Consider the following 17891-nt stretch of genomic DNA (forward strand, 5'->3'; position numbering starts at 1 on the left):
ACTTTTCAGAGAACAAATTTGTTAGCATAAAAATAAAGCCAGAAAATGAAGAGCTGTTTAATCACTCAATTGGATTTTTTTGCCAGCATATTTCTTTTTCTTTGCAAACCACTGCTAAATTGTGCTTCCTAGCTGTTTTTATAAAATCACTGAATCAAATCTAACTCTGATTACATCAGAGAAGGCCAGGTACCCTACACCATAACAGGGGTTTTTGAAATTTTGACTTGTCTACTTAAATATCACCAAAATCTGATCACAAGGTCAATTACGTCCCTGGGTGGGATTGAACCACCAACCTTTTGATTAATAGCTGAACACACTAACCGATTGCGCCACAGAGACACTTTGCAAAAAGAATATACTGACAAAGACTAATAAGCATTCATCTAGAACGTTTCCTAGAAAAACTTTAAAAAGTCAATAATCTGGAGAGTTTTTGTAAGATGTTTCTTCCAGCAACCAATGAAGAAACACATTGGTACTTTCGCATGATGAGTGAGTGCTTCAGGATCTCTTGCACTTACATGTGCAGCAGAGTACTGCAATGGAAGCATGCTGGGCCCATAACCCAGAGGTAGGCAGATTGAAACTATCCTTTGCTATATGCATTTTTTTTTTGTTCATTAAAGTAATCCAAAACTGGGATTGATATTTTAGCTTTTATTTTTACTTAAAGTACAATAACTTTTACCATTTTAATTTGTTTTAATAGTATATTGACAGTATTGTTTTCTTTCAAAAATCCACTTAATTTTCTTTACCCTATTATTAAAATGGTAATTGACAAAAACAAACTACATTGTCACCAGAAGAGCAATACAAAATGTACAAGTGATATATTAAAATCATCTTTCCAGCTTGAATTTCAATGATGCATTGGGGCAATGATTTTGTGAGAAACATCTTTACCCTTAAATAAAGATTTTCTTAATTCCTTACCTGTGTGCTAATTAGATATCACCTTGTTTTCACATTAAACAGACTTCCACATGAGAAAGCAGCAAGGATGCAGTGGCGTTAATGTTTCCTGGTGTCAACCTGTATTATTTTAGTAGATATTGAAATGAGGATGCATCTTGCTGCCTTTCCAATGAAGCAAGTTTAATTTAGTAATAGGTGAAAAACCATCCCTACAAATATGTTAATCAGATACTTGGCTTTGTGGACACTTTTCAGAGAACAAATTTGTTATCATAAAAATAAAGCCAGAAAATGAAGAGCTGTTTAATCACTCAATTGTATTTTTCTGCCAGCATTTTTCTTTTTCTCTGCAACCCACTGCTAAATTGTGCTTCCTAGCTGTTTTTTTATAAAATCACTTAATCAAATCTAACTCTGATTACATCAGAGAAGGCCAGGTACCCTACACTATAAGAGGGGGTTTGCAATTTTGACTTGTCTACTTAAATATCACCAAAATCTGATCACAAGGTCAATTACGTCCCTGGGTGGGATTGAACCACCAACCTTTTGATTAATAGCTGAACACACTAACCGATTGCGCCACAGAGACACTTTGCAAAAAGAATATACTGACAAAGACTAATAAGCTTTCATCTAGAACGTTTCCTAGAAAAACTTTAAAAAGTCAATAATCTGGAGAGTTTTTGTAAGATGTTTCTTCCAGCAACCAATGAAGAAACACATTGGTACTTTCGCATGATGAGTGAGTGCTTCAGGATCTCTTGCACTTACATGTGCAGCAGAGTACTGCAATGGAAGCATGCTGGGCCCATAACCCAGAGGTAGGCAGATTGAAACTATCCTTTGCTATATGCATTTTTTTTTTGTTCATTAAAGTAATCCAAAACTGGGATTGATATTTTAGCTTTTATTTTTACTTAAAGTACAATAACTTTTACCATTTTAATTTGTTTTAATAGTATATTGACAGTATTGTTTTCTTTCAAAAATCCACTTAATTTTCTTTACCCTATTATTAAAATGGTAATTGACAAAAACAAACTACATTGTCACCAGAAGAGCAATACAAAATGTACAAGTGATATATTAAAATCATCTTTCCAGCTTGAATTTCAATGATGCATTGGGGCAATGATTTTGTGAGAAACATCTTTACCCTTAAATAAAGATTTTCTTAATTCCTTACCTGTGTGCTAATTAGATATCACCTTGTTTTCACATTAAACAGACTTCCACATGAGAAAGCAGCAAGGATGCAGTGGCGTTAATGTTTCCTGGTGTCAACCTGTATTATTTCAGTAGATATTGAAATGAGGATGCATCTTGCTGCCTTTCCAATGAAGCAAGTTTAATTTAGTAATAGGTGAAAAACCATCCCTACAAATATGTTAATCAGATACTTGGCTTTGTGGACACTTTTCAGAGAACAAATTAGTTAGCATAAAAATAAAGCCAGAAAATGAAGAGCTGTTTAATCACTCAATTGGATTTTTCTGCCAGCATATTTCTTTTTCTCTGCAACCCACTGCTAAATTGTGCTTCCTAGCTGTTTTTATAAAATCACTGAATCAAATCTAACTCTGATTACATCAGAGAAGGCCAGGTACCCTACACCATAACAGGGGGTTTGAAATTTTGACTTGTCTGCTTAAAGATCACCAAAATCTGATAACAAGGTCAATTATGTCCCTGGGTGGGATTGAACCACCAACCTTTTGGTTAATAGCCTTACACACTAACTGATTGCGCCACAGCGACACTTTGCAAAAGTACTTACTGACAAAGGCTAATAAGCATTCATCTAGAACGATTCCTAGAAACATTTTAAAAAGTCAATAATGTGGAGAGTTTTTGTAAGATGTTTCTTCCATCAACCAATGAAGAAACACATTGGTACTTTCCCATGATGAGTGAGTGCTTCAGGATCTCTTGCACTTACATGTGCAGCAGAGTACTGTTATGAAAGCATGCTGGGTCCATAACCCAGAGGTAGGCAGATTGAAACTATCCTCTGCTATATGCATTTTTTTTTGTTAATTAAAGTAATCCAAAACTGGGATTGATATTTTTGCTCTTTTATTTTTACTTAAAGTACAATAACTTTTACCATTTTAATTTGTTTTAATAGTATATTGACAGTATTGTTTTCTTTCAAAAATCCAATTACTTTTCTTTACCCGATTATTAAAATGGTAATTGACAAAAACAAACTACATTGTCACCAGAAGAGCAATACAAAATGTACAAGTGATATATTAAAATCATCTTTCCAGCTTGAATTTCAATGATGCATTGGGGCAACGATTTTGTGAGAAACATCTTCACCCTTAAATAAAGATTTTCTTAATTCCTTACCTGTGTGCTAATTAGATATCACTTTGTTTTCACATTAAACAGACTTCCACATGAGAAAACAGCAAAGATGCAGTGGCGTTAATGTTTCCTGGTGTCAACCTGTATTATTTCCGTAGATATTGAAATGAGGATGCATCTTGCTGCCTTTCCAATGAAGCAAGTTTAATTTAGTAATAGGTGAAAAACCATCCCTACAAAGATGTTAATCAGATACTTGGCTTTGTGGACACTTTTCAGAGAACAAATTTGTTATCATAAAAATAAAGCCAGAAAATGAAGAGCTGTTTAATCACTCAATTGGATTTTTCTGCCAGCATTTTTCTTTTTCTCTGCAACCCACTGCTAAATTGTGCTTCCTAGCTGTTTTTTTTATAAAATCACTTAATCAAATCTAACTCTGATTACATCAGAGAAGGCCAGGTACCCTACACCATAAGAGGGGTTTTGCAATTTTGACTTGTCTACTTAAATATTACCAAAATCTGATCACAAGGTCAATTACGTCCCTGGGTGGGATTGAACCACCAACCTTCTGATTAATAGCTGAACACACTAACCGATTGCGCCACAGAGACACTTTGCAAAAAGTACATACTGACAAAGACTAATAAGCATTCATCTAGAACGTTTCCTAGAAAAACTTTAAAAAGTCAATAATCTGGAGAGTTTTTGTAAGATGTTTCTTCCAGCAACCAATGAAGAAACACATTGGTACTTTCGCATGATGAGTGAGTGCTTCAGGATCTCTTGCACTTACATGTGCAGCAGAGTACTGCACTGGAAGCATGCTGGGCCCATAACCCAGAGGTAGGCAGATTGAAACTATCCTTTGCTATATGCATTTTTTTTTTGTTCATTAAAGTAATCCAAAACTGGGATTGATATTTTAGCTTTTATTTTTACTTAAAGTACAATAACTTTTACCATTTTAATTTGTTTTAATAGTATATTGACAGTATTGTTTTCTTTCAAAAATCCAATTAATTTTCTTTACCCGATTTTTAAAATGGTAATTGACAAAAACAAACTACATTGTCACCAGAAGAGCAATACAAAATGTACAAGTGATATATTAAAATCATCTTTCCAGCTTGAATTTCAATGATGCATTGGGGCAACGATTTTGTGAGAAACATCTTCACCCTTAAATAAAGATTTTCTTAATTCCTTACCTGTGTGCTAATTAGATATCACCTTGTTTTCACATTAAACAGACTTCCACATGAGAAAACAGCAAAGATGCAGTGGCGTTAATGTTTCCTGGTGTCAACCTGTATTATTTCCGTAGATATTGAAATGAGGATGCATCTTGCTGCCTTTCCAATGAAGCAAGTTTAATTTAGTAATAGGTGAAAAACCATCCCTACAAAAATGTTAATCAGATACTTGGCTTTGTGGACACTTTTCAGAGAACAAATTTGTTATCATAAAAATAAAGCCAGAAAATGAAGAGCTGTTTAATCACTCAATTGGATTTTTCTGCCAGCATTTTTCTTTTTCTCTGCAACCCACTGCTAAATTGTGCTTCCTAGCTGTTTTTTTTATAAAATCACTTAATCAAATCTAACTCTGATTACATCAGAGAAGGCCAGGTACCCTACACCATAAGAGGGGGTTTGCAATTTTGACTTGTCTACTTAAATATCACCAAAATCTGATCACAAGGTCAATTATGTCCCTGGGTGGGATTGAACCACCAACTTTTTGATTAATAGCTGAACACACTAACCAATTGCGCCACAGAGACACTTTGCAAAAAGTACATACTGACAAAGACTAATAAGCATTCATCTAGAACGTTTCCTAAAAAAACTTTAAAAAGTCAATAATCTGGAGAGTTTTTGTAAGATGTTTCTTCCAGCAACCAACGAAGAAACACATTGGTACTTTCGCATGATGAGTGAGTGCTTCAGGATCTCTTGCACTTACATGTGCAGCAGAGTACTGCAATGGAAGCATGCTGGGCCCATAACCCAGAGGTAGGCAGATTGAAACTATCCTTTGCTATATGCATTTTTTTTTGTTCATAAAAGTAATCCAAAACTGGGATTGATATTTTAGCTTTTATTTTTACTTAAAGTACAATAACTTTTACCATTTTAATTTGTTTTAATAGTATATTGACAGTATTGTTTTCTTTAAAAAATCCAATTAATTTTCTTTACCCGATTATTAAAATGGTAATTGACAAAAACAAACTACATTGTCACCAGAAGAGCAATACAAAATGTACAAGTGATACATTAAAATCATCTTTCCAGCTTGAATTTCAATGATGCATTGGGGCAACGATTATGTGAGAAACATCTTCACCCTTAAATAAAGATTTTCTTAATTCCTTACCTGTGTGCTAATTAGATATCACCTTGTTTTCACATTAAACAGACTTCCACATGAGAAAGCAGCAAGGATGCAGTGGCGTTAATGTTTCCTGGTGTCAACCTGTACTATTTCAGTAGATATTGAAATGAGGATGCATCTTGCTGCCTTTCCAATGAAGCAAGTTTAATTTAGTAATAGATGAAAAACCATCCCTACAAATATGTTAATCAGATACTTGGCTTTGTGGACACTTTTCAGAGAACAAATTAGTTAGCATAAAAATAAAGCCAGAAAATGAAGAGCTGTTTAATCACTCAATTGGATTTTTCTGCCAGCATATTTCTTTTTCTCTGCAACCCACTGCTAAATTGTGCTTCCTAGCTGTTTTTATAAAATCACTGAATCAAATCTAACTACATCAGAGAAGGCCAGGTACCCTACACCATAACAGGGGGTTTGAAATTTTGACTTGTCTACTTAAAGATCACCAAAATCTGATAACAAGGTCAATTAAGTCCCTGGGTGGGATTGAACCACCAACCTTTTGGTTAATAGCCTTACACACTAACTGATTGCGCCACAGTGACACTTTGCAAAAGTACTTACTGACAAAGGCTAATAAGCATTCATCTAGAACGATTCCTAGAAACATTTTAAAAAGTCAATAATGTGGAGAGTTTTTGTAAGATGTTTCTTCCATCAACCAATGAAGAAACACATTGGTACTTTCCCATGATGAGTGAGTGCTTCAGGATCTCTTGCACTTACATGTGCAGCAGAGTACTGTAATGGAAGCATGCTGGGTCCATAACCCAGAGGTAGGCAGATTGAAACTATCCTCTGCTATATGCATTTTTTTTTGTTAATTAAAGTAATCCAAAACTGGGATTGATATTTTTGCTCTTTTATTTTTACTTAAAGTACATTAACTTTTACCATTTTAATTTGTTTTAATAGTATATTGACAGTATTGTTTTCTTTCAAAAATCCAATTAATTTTCTTTACCCGATTATTAAAATGGTAATTGACAAAAGCAAACTACATTGTCACCAGAAGAGCAATACAAAATGTACAAGTGATATATTAAAATCATCTTTCCAGCTTGAATTTCAATGATGCATTGGGGCAACGATTTTGTGAGAAACATCTTCACCCTTAAATAAAGATTTTCTTAATTCCTTACCTGTGTGCTAATTAGATATCACCTTGTTTTCACATTAAACAGACTTCCACATGAGAAAGCAGCAAGGATGCAGTGGCGTTAATGTTTCCTGGTGTCAACCTGTATTATTTCAGTAGATATTGAAATGAGGATGCATCTTGCTGCCTTTCCAATGAAGCAAGTTTAATTTAGTAATAGGTGAAAAACCATCCCTACAAAGATGTTAATTAGATACTTGGCTTTGTGGACACTTTTCAGAGAACAAATTTGTTAGCATAAAAATAAAGCCAGAAAATGAAGAGCTGTTTAATCACTCAATTGGATTTTTTTGCCAGCATATTTCTTTTTCTCTGCAACCCACTGCTAAATTGTGCTTCCTAGCTGTTTTTATAAAATCACTGAATCAAATCTAACTCTGATTACATCAGAGAAGGCCAGGTACCCTACACCATAACAGGGGTTTTCGAAATTTTGACTTGTCTACTTAAAGATCAACAAAATCTGATAACAAGGTCAATTACGTCCCTGGGTGGGATTGAACCACCAACCTTTTGGTTAATAGCCGTACACACTAACTGATTGCGCCACAGCGACACTTTGCAAAAGTACTTACTGACAAAGGCTAATAAGCATTCATCTAGAATGTTTCCTAGAAAAACTTTAAAAAGTCAATAATCTGGAGAGTTTTTGTAAGATGTTTCTTCCATCAACCAACGAAGAAACACATTGGTACTTTCCCATGATGAGTGAGTGCTTCAGGATCTCTTGCACTTACATGTGCAGCAGAGTACTGCATTGGAAACATGCTGGGCCCATAACCCAGAGGTAGGCAGAATGAAACTATCCTCTGCTATATGCATTTTTTATTGTTAATTAAAGTAATCCAAAACTGGGATTGATATTTTTGCTCTTTTATTTTTACTTAAAGTACAATAACTTTTACCATTTTAATTTGTTTTAATAGTATATTGACAGTATTGTTTTCTTTCAAAAATCCACTTAATTTTCTTTACCCTATTATTATAATGGTAATTGACAAAAACAAACTACATTGTCACCAGAAGAGCAATACAAAATGTACAAGTGATATATTAAAATCATCTTTCCAGCTTGTATTTCAATGATGCATTGGGGCAACGATTTTGTGAGAAACATCTTCACCCTTAAATAAAGATTTTCTTAATTCCTTACCTGTGTGCTAATTAGATATCACCTTGTTTTCACATTAAACAGACTTCCACATGAGAAAACAGCAAAGATGCAGTGGCGTTAATGTTTCCTGGTGTCAACCTGTATTATTTCCGTAGATATTGAAATGAGGATGCATCTTGCTGCCTTTCCAATGAAGCAAGTTTAATTTAGTAATAGGTTAAAAACCATCCCTACAAAGATGTTAATCAGACACTTGGCTTTGTGGACACTTTTCAGAGAACAAATTAGTTAGCATAAAAATAAAGCCAGAAAATGAAGAGCTGTTTAATCACTCAATTGGATTTTTCTGCCAGCATATTTCTTTTTCTCTGCAACCCACTGCTAAATTGTGCTTCCTAGCTGTTTTTTTATAAAATCACTTAATCAAATCTAACTCTGATTACATCAGAGAAGGCCAGGTACCCTACACCATAAGAGGGGATTTGAAATTTTGACTTGTCTACTTAAAGATCACCAAAATCTGATAACAAGGTCAATTACATCCCTGGGTGGTATTGAACCACCAACCCTTTGATTAATAACCAAACACACTAACCGATTGCGCCACAGAGACACTTTGCAAACTTACATACTGACAAAGGCTAATAAGCATTCATCTAGAACGTTTCCTAGAAAAACTTTAAAAAGTCAATAATCTGGAGAGTTTTTGTAAGATGTTTCTTCCATCAACCAACGAAGAAACACATTGGTACTTTCCCATGATGAGTGAGTGCTTCAGGATCTCTTGCACTTACATGTTCAGCAGAGTACTGCATTGGAAACATGCTGGGCCCATAACCCAGAGGTAGGCAGATTGAAACTATCCTCTGCTATATGCATTTTTTATTGTTAATTAAAGTAATCCAAAACTGGGATTGATATTTTTGCTCTTTTATTTTTACTTAAAGTACAATAACTTTTACCATTTTAATTTGTTTTAATAGTATATTGACAGTATTGTTTTCTTTCAAAAATCCACTTAATTTTCTTTACCCTATTATTATAATGGTAATTGACAAAAACAAACTACATTGTCACCAGAAGAGCAATACAAAATGTACAAGTGATATATTAAAATCATCTTTCCAGCTTGAATTTCAATGATGCATTGGGGCAACGATTTTGTGAGAAACACCTTCACCCTTAAATAAAGATTTTCTTAATTCCTTACCTGTGTGCTAATTAGATATCACCTTGTTTTCACATTAAACAGACTTCCACATGCGAAAGCAGCAAGGATGCAGTGGCGTTAATGTTTCCTGGTGTCAACCTGTATTATTTCAGTAGACATTGAAATGAGGATGCATCTTGCTGCCTTTCCAATGAAGCAAGTTTAATTTAGTAATAGGTGAAAAACCATCCCTACAAAGATGTTAATCAGAGACTTGGCTTTGTGGACACTTTTCAGAGAACAAATTTGTTAGCATAAAAATAAAGCCAGAAAATGAAGAGCTGTTTAATCACTCAATTGGATTTTTTTGCCAGCATATTTCTTTTTCTCTGCAACTCACTGCTAAATTGTGCTTCCTAGCTGTTTTTATAAAATCACTAAATCAAATCTAACTCTGATTACATCAGAGAAGGCCAGGTACCCTACACCATAACAGGGGGTTTGAAATTTTGACTTGTCTACTTAAAGATCACCAAAATCTGATAACAAGGTCAATTAAGTCCCTGGGTGGGATTGAACCACCAACCTTTTGGTTAATAGCCTCACACACTAACTGATTGCGCCACAGCGACACTTTGCAAAAGTACTTACTGACAAAGACTAATACGCATTCATCTAGAACGATTTCTAGAAACATTTTAAAAAGTCAATAATGTGGAGAGTTTTTGTAAGATGTTTCTTCCATCAACCAATGAAGAAACACATTGGTACTTTCCCATGATGAGTGAGTGCTTCAGGATCTCTTGCACTTACATGTGCAGCAGAGTACTGTAATGGAAGCATGCTGGGTCCATAACCCAGAGGTAGGCAGATTGAAACTATCCTCTGCTATATGCATTTTTTTTGTTAATTAAAGTAATCCAAAACTGGGATTGATATTTTTGCTCTTTTATTTTTACTTAAAGTACAATAACTTTTACCATTTTAATTTGTTTTAATAGTATATTGACAGTATTGTTTTCTTTCAAAAATCCAATTAATTTTCTTTACCCGATTATTAAAATGGTAATTGACAAAAGCAAACTACATTGTCACCAGAAGAGCAATACAAAATGTACAAGTGATATATTAAAATCATCTTTCCAGCTTGAATTTCAATGATGCATTGGGGCAACGATTTTGTGAGAAAAATCTTCACCCTTAAATAAAGATTTTCTTAATTCCTTACCTGTGTGCTAATTAGATATCACCTTGTTTTCACATTAAACAGACTTCCACATGAGAAAGCAGCAAGGATGCAGTGGCGTTAATGTTTCCTGGTGTCAACCTGTATTATTTCAGTAGATATTGAAATGAGGATGCATCTTGCTGCCTTTCCAATGAAGCAAGTTTAATTTAGTAATAGGTGAAAAACCATCCCTACAAAGATGTTAATCAGATACTTGGCTTTGTGGACACTTTTCAGAGAACAAATTTGTTAGCATAAAAATAAAGCCAGAAAATGAAGAGCTGTTTAATCACTCAATTGGATTTTTTTGCCAGCATATTTCTTTTTCTCTGCAACCCACTGCTAAATTGTGCTTCCTAGCTGTTTTTATAAAATCACTGAATCAAATCTAACTCTGATTACATCAGAGAAGGCCAGGTACCCTACACCATAACAGGGGTTTTCGAAATTTTGACTTGTCTACTTAAAGATCAACAAAATCTGATAACAAGGTCAATTATGTCCCTGGGTGGGGTTGAACCACCAACCTTTTGGTTAATAGCCATACACACTAACTGATTGAGCCACAGCGACACTTTGCAAAAGTACTTACTGACAAAGGCTAATAAGCATTCATCTAGAACGTTTCCTATAAAAACTTTAAATAGTCAATAATCTGGAGAGTTTTTGTAAGATGTTTCTTCCATCAACCAATGAAGAAACACATTGGTACTTTCCCATGATGAGTGAGTGCTTCAGGATCTCTTGCACTTACATGTGCAGCAGAGTACTGTAATGGAAGCATGCTGGGTCCATAACCCAGAGGTAGGCAGATTGAAACTATCCTCTGCTATATGCATTTTTTTTGTTAATTAAAGTAATCCAAAACTGGGATTGATATTTGTGCTCTTTTATTTTTACTTAAAGTACAATAACTTTTACCATTTTAATTTGTTTTAATAGTATATTGACAGTATTGTTTTCTTTCAAAAATCCAATTAATTTTCTTTACCCGATTATTAAAATGGTAATTGACAAAAACAAACTACATTGTCACCAGAAGAGCAATACAAAATGTACAAGTGATATATTAAAATCATCTTTCCAGCTTGAATTTCAATGATGCATTGGGGCAACGATTTTGTGAGAAACATCTTCACCCTTAAATAAAGATTTTCTTAATTCCTTACCTGTGTGCTAATTAGATATCACCTTGTTTTCACATTAAACAGACTTCCACATGAGAAAACAGCAAAGATGCAGTGGCGTTAATGTTTCCTGGTGTCAACCTGTATTATTTCCGTAGATATTGAAATGAGGATGCATCTTGCTGCCTTTCCAATGAAGCAAGTTTAATTTAGTAATAGGTGAAAAACCATCCCTACAAAGATGTTAATCAGACACTTGGCTTTGTGGACACTTTTCAGAGAACAAATTAGTTAGCATAAAAATAAAGCCAGAAAATGAAGAGCAGTTTAATCACTCAATTGGATTTTTCTGCCAGCATATTTCTTTTTCTCTGCAACCCACTGCTAAATTGTGCTTCCTAGCTGTTTTTTTATAAAATCACTTAATCAAATCTAACTCTGATTACATCAGAGAAGGCCAGGTACCCTACACCATAAGAGGGGGTTTGAAATTTTGACTAGTCTACTTAAAGATCACCAAAATCTGATAACAAGGTCAATTACATCCCTGGGTGGGATTGAACCACCAACCCTTTGATTAATAACCAAACACACTAACCGATTGCGCCACAGAGACACTTTGCAAACTTACATACTGACAAAGGCTAATAAGCATTCATCTAGAACGTTTCCTAGAAAAACTTTAAAAAGTCAATAATCTGGAGAGTTTTTGTAAGATGTTTCTTCCATCAACCAACGAAGAAACACATTGGTACTTTCCCATGATGAGTGAGTGCTTCAGGATCTCTTGCACTTATATGTGCAGCAGAGTACTGCATTGGAAACATGCTGGGCCCATAACCCAGAGGTAGGCAGATTGAAACTATCCTCTGCTATATGCATTTTTTATTGTTAATTAAAGTAATCCAAAACTGGGATTGATATTTTTGCTCTTTTATTTTTACTTTAAAGTACAATAACTTTTACCATTTTAATTTGTTTTAATAGTATATTGACAGTATTGTTTTCTTTCAAAAATCCAATTAATTTTCTTTACCCGATTATTAAAATGGTAATTGACAAAAACAAACTACATTGTCACCAGAAGAGCAATACAAAATGTACAAGTGATATATTAAAATCATCTTTCCAGCTTGAATTTCAATGATGCATTGGGGCAACGATTTTGTGAGAAACATCTTCACCCTTTAATAAAGATTTTCTTAATTCCTTACCTGTGTGCTAATTAGATATCACCTTGTTTTCACATTAAACAGACTTCCACATGAGAAAGCAGCAAGGATGCAGTGGCGTTAATGTTTCCTGGTGTCAACCTGTATTATTTCAGTAGATATTGAAATGAGGATGCATCTTGCTGCCTTTCCAATGAAGCAAGTTTAATTTAGTAATAGGTGAAAAACCATCCAAGAGCTGTTTAATCACTCAATTGGATTTTTTTGCCAGCATATTTCTTTTTCTCTGCAACCCACTGCTAAATTGTGCTTCCTAGCTGTTTTTATAAAATCACTGAATCAAATCTAACTCTGATTACATCAGAGAAGTCTAAATACCTAACACCATAACAGGGGGTTTGAAATTTTGACTTGTCTACTTAAAGATCACCAAAATCTGATAACAAAGTCAATTACATCCCTGGGTGGGATTGAACCACCAACCTTTTGGTTAATAGCCATACACACTAACTGATTGCGCCACAGCGACACTTTGCAAAATTACATACTGACAAAGGCTAATAAACAATCATCTAGAACGTTTCCTAGAAAAACTTTAAAAAGTCAATAATCTGGAGTGTTTTTGTAAGATGTTTCTGCCATCAACCAATGAAGAAACACATTGGTACTTTCCCATGATGAGTGAGTGCTTCAGGATCTCTTGCACTTACATGTGCAGCAGAGTACTGCAATGGAAGCATGCTGGGCCCATAACCCAGAGGTAGAAAGATTGAAACTATCCTCTGCTATATGCATTTTTTTTGTTAATTAAAGTAATCCAAAACTGGGATTGATATTTTTGCTCTTTTATTTTTACTTAAAGTACAATAACTTTTACCATTTTAATTTGTTTTAATAGTATATTGACAGTATTGTTTTCTTTCAAAAATTCACTTAATTTTATTTTCTGTGTGCTAATTAGATATCACCTTGTTTTCACATTAAATAGACTTCCACATGAGAAAGCAGCAAGGATGCAGTGGCGTTAATGTTTCCTGGTGGTAGTGGGGTACTGTGTTTGTGCTTTCCTCTGGTCAGCTCTGGTAAAAGTCAGATTTCTTTGTCTCAGATCTTCCTCTAGCCTTGTTCTTCTTTCGAGAGTTCCCTTGTGCTGCCTCAGTTGGATCTCCTTCACTTGACAGGGGGGTACCCGAGCAGCGACCCTCCCCAGCACTAGCCCAACTCCTACTTACCTGCCAGGTGAGATACTATGATCAGGAAGGTGCTTCTCCCAGGGAAAGGCTCACCCATTGCACTCTGGGTGTGCTGCTCCTGCGATTTCCCCAAATGTGGGAAACTTGACTGCATAATTTGTGTTTCCCCTGGTCGGCTCTCGTATATCAGATCTCTTTGTCTCAGGTCTCTCTCCAGCCTAGTTTGCTGTCTGTTTCCACTTCTCTTTTCTTAAACCGCTCCCTTCTATTCCCTTGTGCACCTTAATTAAATCTAACTCTGATTACGTCAGAGAAGGCCAGGTACCCTACACCATAAGAGGGGGTTTGAAATTTTGACTTGTCTACTTAAAGATCACCAAAATCTGATCACAAGGTCAATTACATCACTGGGTGGGAACCTTTTGGTTAATAGCCCATGTAAGTGCAAGAGATCCTGAAGCACTCACTCATCATGGGAATGTACCAATGTGTTTCTTACAAAAATTCTCCAGATTATTGACTTTTTAAAGTTTTTCTAGGAAACGTTCTAGATGAATGCTTATTAGCCTTTGTCAGTATGTACTTTTGCAAAGTGTCGCTGTGGCGCAATCAGTTAGTGTGTATGGCTATTAACCTAAAGGTTGGTGATTCAATCCCACCCAGGGACGTAATAGACCTTGTTATCAGATTTTGGTGATCTTTAAGTAGACAAGTCAAAATTTCAAACCCCCTCTTATGGTGTAGGGTACCCGGCCTTCTCTGATGTAATCAGAATTAGATTTGATTAAGTGATTTTATAAAAAACAGCTAGGAAGCACAATTTAGCAGTGGGTTGCAGAGAAAAAAAATTATGCTGGCAGAAAAGTCCAATTGAGTGATTAAACAGCTCTTCATTTTCTGATTTTATGTTTATGCTAACAAATTTGCTCTCTGAAAAGTGTCCACAAAGCCAAGTCTCTGATTAACACCTTTGTAGGAATGGTTTTTCACCTATTACTGAATTAAACTTGCTTCATTGGAAAGGCAGCAAGATGCATCCTCATTTCAATGTCTACTGAAATAATACAGGTTGACACCAGGAAACATAAACGTCACTGCATCCTTGCTGCTTCCTCATGGGGAAGTCTGTTTAATGTGAAAACAAGGTGATATCTAATCAGCACACAGGTAAGGAATTAAGAAAATCTTTCTTTATGGGTGAAGATGTTTCTCACAAAATTGTTGCACCAAGGCATCATTGAAATTCAAGCTGGAAAGATGATTTTAATATATCACTTGTACATTTTGTACTGCTCTTCTGGTGACAATGTAGATTGTTTTTGTCAATTACCATTTTAATAATCGGGTAAAGAAAATTAATTGGATTTTTGAAAGAAAACAATACTGTCAATATACTATTAAAACAAATTAAAATGGTAAAAGTTATTGTACTTTAAGTAAAAATAAAAGAGCAAAAATATCAATCCCAGTTTTGGATTACTTTAATTAATAAAAACAATGCATATAGCAGAGGATAGTTTCAATCTGCCTACCTCTGGGTTATGGACCCAGCATGCTTCCATTACAGTACTCTGCTGCACATGTAAGTGCAAGAGATCCTGAAGCACTCACTCATCATAGGAAAGTACCAATGTGTTTCTTCATTGGTTGATGGAAGAAACATCTTACAAAAACTCTCCACATTATTGACTTTTTAAAATGTTTCTAGGAAACGTTCTAGATGAATGCTTATTAGCCTTTGTCAGTATGTACTTTTGAAAAGTGTCGCTGTGGCGCAATCAGTTAGTGTATAAGGCTATTAACCAAAAGGTTGGTGGTTCAATCCCACCCAGGGACGTAATTGACCTTGTTATCAGATTTCGGTGATCTTTAAGTAGACAAGTCAAAATTTCAAACCCCCTCTTATGGTGTAGGGTACCTGGCCTTCTCTGATGTAATCAGAGTTAGATTTGATTAAGTGATTTTATAAAAAAAACAGCTAGGAAGCACAATTTAGCAGTGGGTTGCAGAGAAAAAGAAAAATGCTGGCAGAAAAATCCAATTGAGTGATTAAACAGCTCTTCATTTTCTGGCTTTATTTTTATGCTAACAAATTTGTTCTCTGAAAAGTGTCCACAAAGCCAAGTCTCTGATTAACACCTTTGTAGGGATGGTTTTTAACCTATTACTAAATTAAACTTGCTTCATTGGAAAGGCAGCAAGATGCATCCTCATTTCAATGTCTACTGAAATAATACAGGTTGACACCAGGAAACATTAACGCCACTGCATCCTTGCTGCTTTCTCATGTGAAAGTCTGTTTAATGTGAAAACAAGGTGATATCTAATTAGCACACAGGTAGGGAATTAAGAAAATCTTTATTTAAGGGTGAAGATGTTTCTCACAAAATCGTTACCTCAATGCATCATTGAAATTCAAGCTGAAAAGATGATTTTAATATATCACTTGTACATTTTGTATTGCTCTTCTGGTGACAATGTAGTTTGTTTTTGTCAATTACCATTTTAATAATAGGGTAAAGAAAATTAAGTGGATTTTTGAAAGAAAACAATACTGTCAATATACTATTAAAACAAATTAAAACAGTAAAAGTTATTGTACTTTAAGTAAAAATAAAAGAGCCAAAATATCAATCCCAGTTTTGGATTACTTTAATTAACAAAAAAAATGCATATAGCAGAGGACAGTTGCAATCTGCCTACCTCTGGGTTATAGGCCCAGCATGCTTCCATTGTAGTCCTTTGCTGCACATGTAAGTGCAAGAGATCCTGAAGCACTCACTCATCATGGGAAAGTACCAATGTGTTTCTTCATTGGTTGATGGAAGGAACATCTTACAAAAACTCTCCAGATTATTGACTTTTTAAAGTTTTTCTAGGAAACGTTCTAGATGAATGCTTATTAACCTTTGTCAGTATGTACTTTTGCAAAGTGTCTCTGAGGCGCAAACAGTTAGCGTGTTCAGTTGTTAACCAAAAGGTTGGTGGTTCAATCCCACCTAGGGACGTAATTGACCTCGTTATCAGATTTTGGTGATCTTTAAGTAGACAAGTAAAAATTTCAAACCACCTCTTATGGTGTAGGGTACCTGGCCTTCTCTGATGTAATCAGAGTTAGATTTGATTAAGTGATTTTATAAAAAAAACAGCCACGAAGCACAATTTAGCAGTGGGTTGCAGAGAAAAAGAAATATGCTGGCAGAAAAATCCAATTGAGTGATTAAACAGCTCTTCATTTTCTGGCTTTATTTTTATGCTAACAAATTTGTGCTCTGAAAAGTGTCCACAAAGCCAAGTATCTGATTAACACCTTTGTAGGGATGGTTTTTCACCTATTATTAAATTAAACTTGCTTCATTGGAAAGGCAGCAAGTGATGTCATCCAAGCAGTGGGTCAAAGTTGGCTTCAAACCTCGTCTGCTTATGAAAAGAGAAAAGGGGTATGCAGGGCATGGCGGCCTTTTGCGGTGCTTGGATGACCCCTAGTTCGCATTAAATAATGCAGTCGAGTTTCCCACATTTGGGGAAATCACAGGGGTCAGCATACCCAGAATGCAATGAATGAACCGCACCCTGGGAGAACAGTCTTCATGACCATGGTATCTCCTATGCAAAATAAGTATGATTTGGGATAGGGCTGGGGAGGGCCGCTGCTCAGGCACATCTCTGTCAAGTAAAGGAGATTCAACTGAGGCAGCACAAGGGAACTCTCATCTGGGGACAACAACTGCAGGGAGAACACATATTTTCAGATGAACATGGGAGGGCAGAAGGCTGCCTAATACTGAAGCACCCCCAAACAACAAACCAAATGCAACAACTAGTGCAAGCATTCCTGGGGGAAGGCCTGCAGCAGATGGATTTGCATATGGCGATGTCATCCAAGCAGTGGGTCAAAGTTGGCTTCAACCCTCGTCTGCATATGAAAAGAGAAAAGGGGCGTGCAGGGCATGGCGGCCTTTTGCGGCACTTGGATGACCCCTAGTTTGCATTAAACACCTCCACCCTCCGTCGGTGTGGGGCTCATGTTGGCTATGCCCCAGCCCCTGAAGCATTCAAGCTGATTTCTTGCAGCAGCTGGGCACTGTAACAGCTCCAGAGC

The 17891-nt window shown here is 35.6% G+C and overlaps 1 non-coding gene and 1 pseudogene across 1 annotated transcript; one reads left to right on the forward strand and one right to left on the reverse strand.

The window, feature by feature from the left end:
* The first annotated feature begins 13820 nt into the window (after window positions 1-13820).
* LOC135042774 (U1 spliceosomal RNA) lies at window positions 13821-13981 on the forward strand. The gene has a single exon (XR_010235850.1). It is a non-coding gene; the product is annotated as a U1 spliceosomal RNA (small nuclear RNA).
* A 3252-nt stretch (window positions 13982-17233) lies between these two features.
* Window positions 17234-17412, reverse strand: LOC135042724 (U1 spliceosomal RNA; annotated as a pseudogene).
* Between the last annotated feature and the right edge of the window lie 479 nt (window positions 17413-17891).

This window comes from Pseudophryne corroboree, unplaced genomic scaffold, assembly GCF_028390025.1.
Source record: "Pseudophryne corroboree isolate aPseCor3 unplaced genomic scaffold, aPseCor3.hap2 scaffold_835, whole genome shotgun sequence".
Taxonomy (NCBI): domain Eukaryota; kingdom Metazoa; phylum Chordata; class Amphibia; order Anura; family Myobatrachidae; genus Pseudophryne; species Pseudophryne corroboree.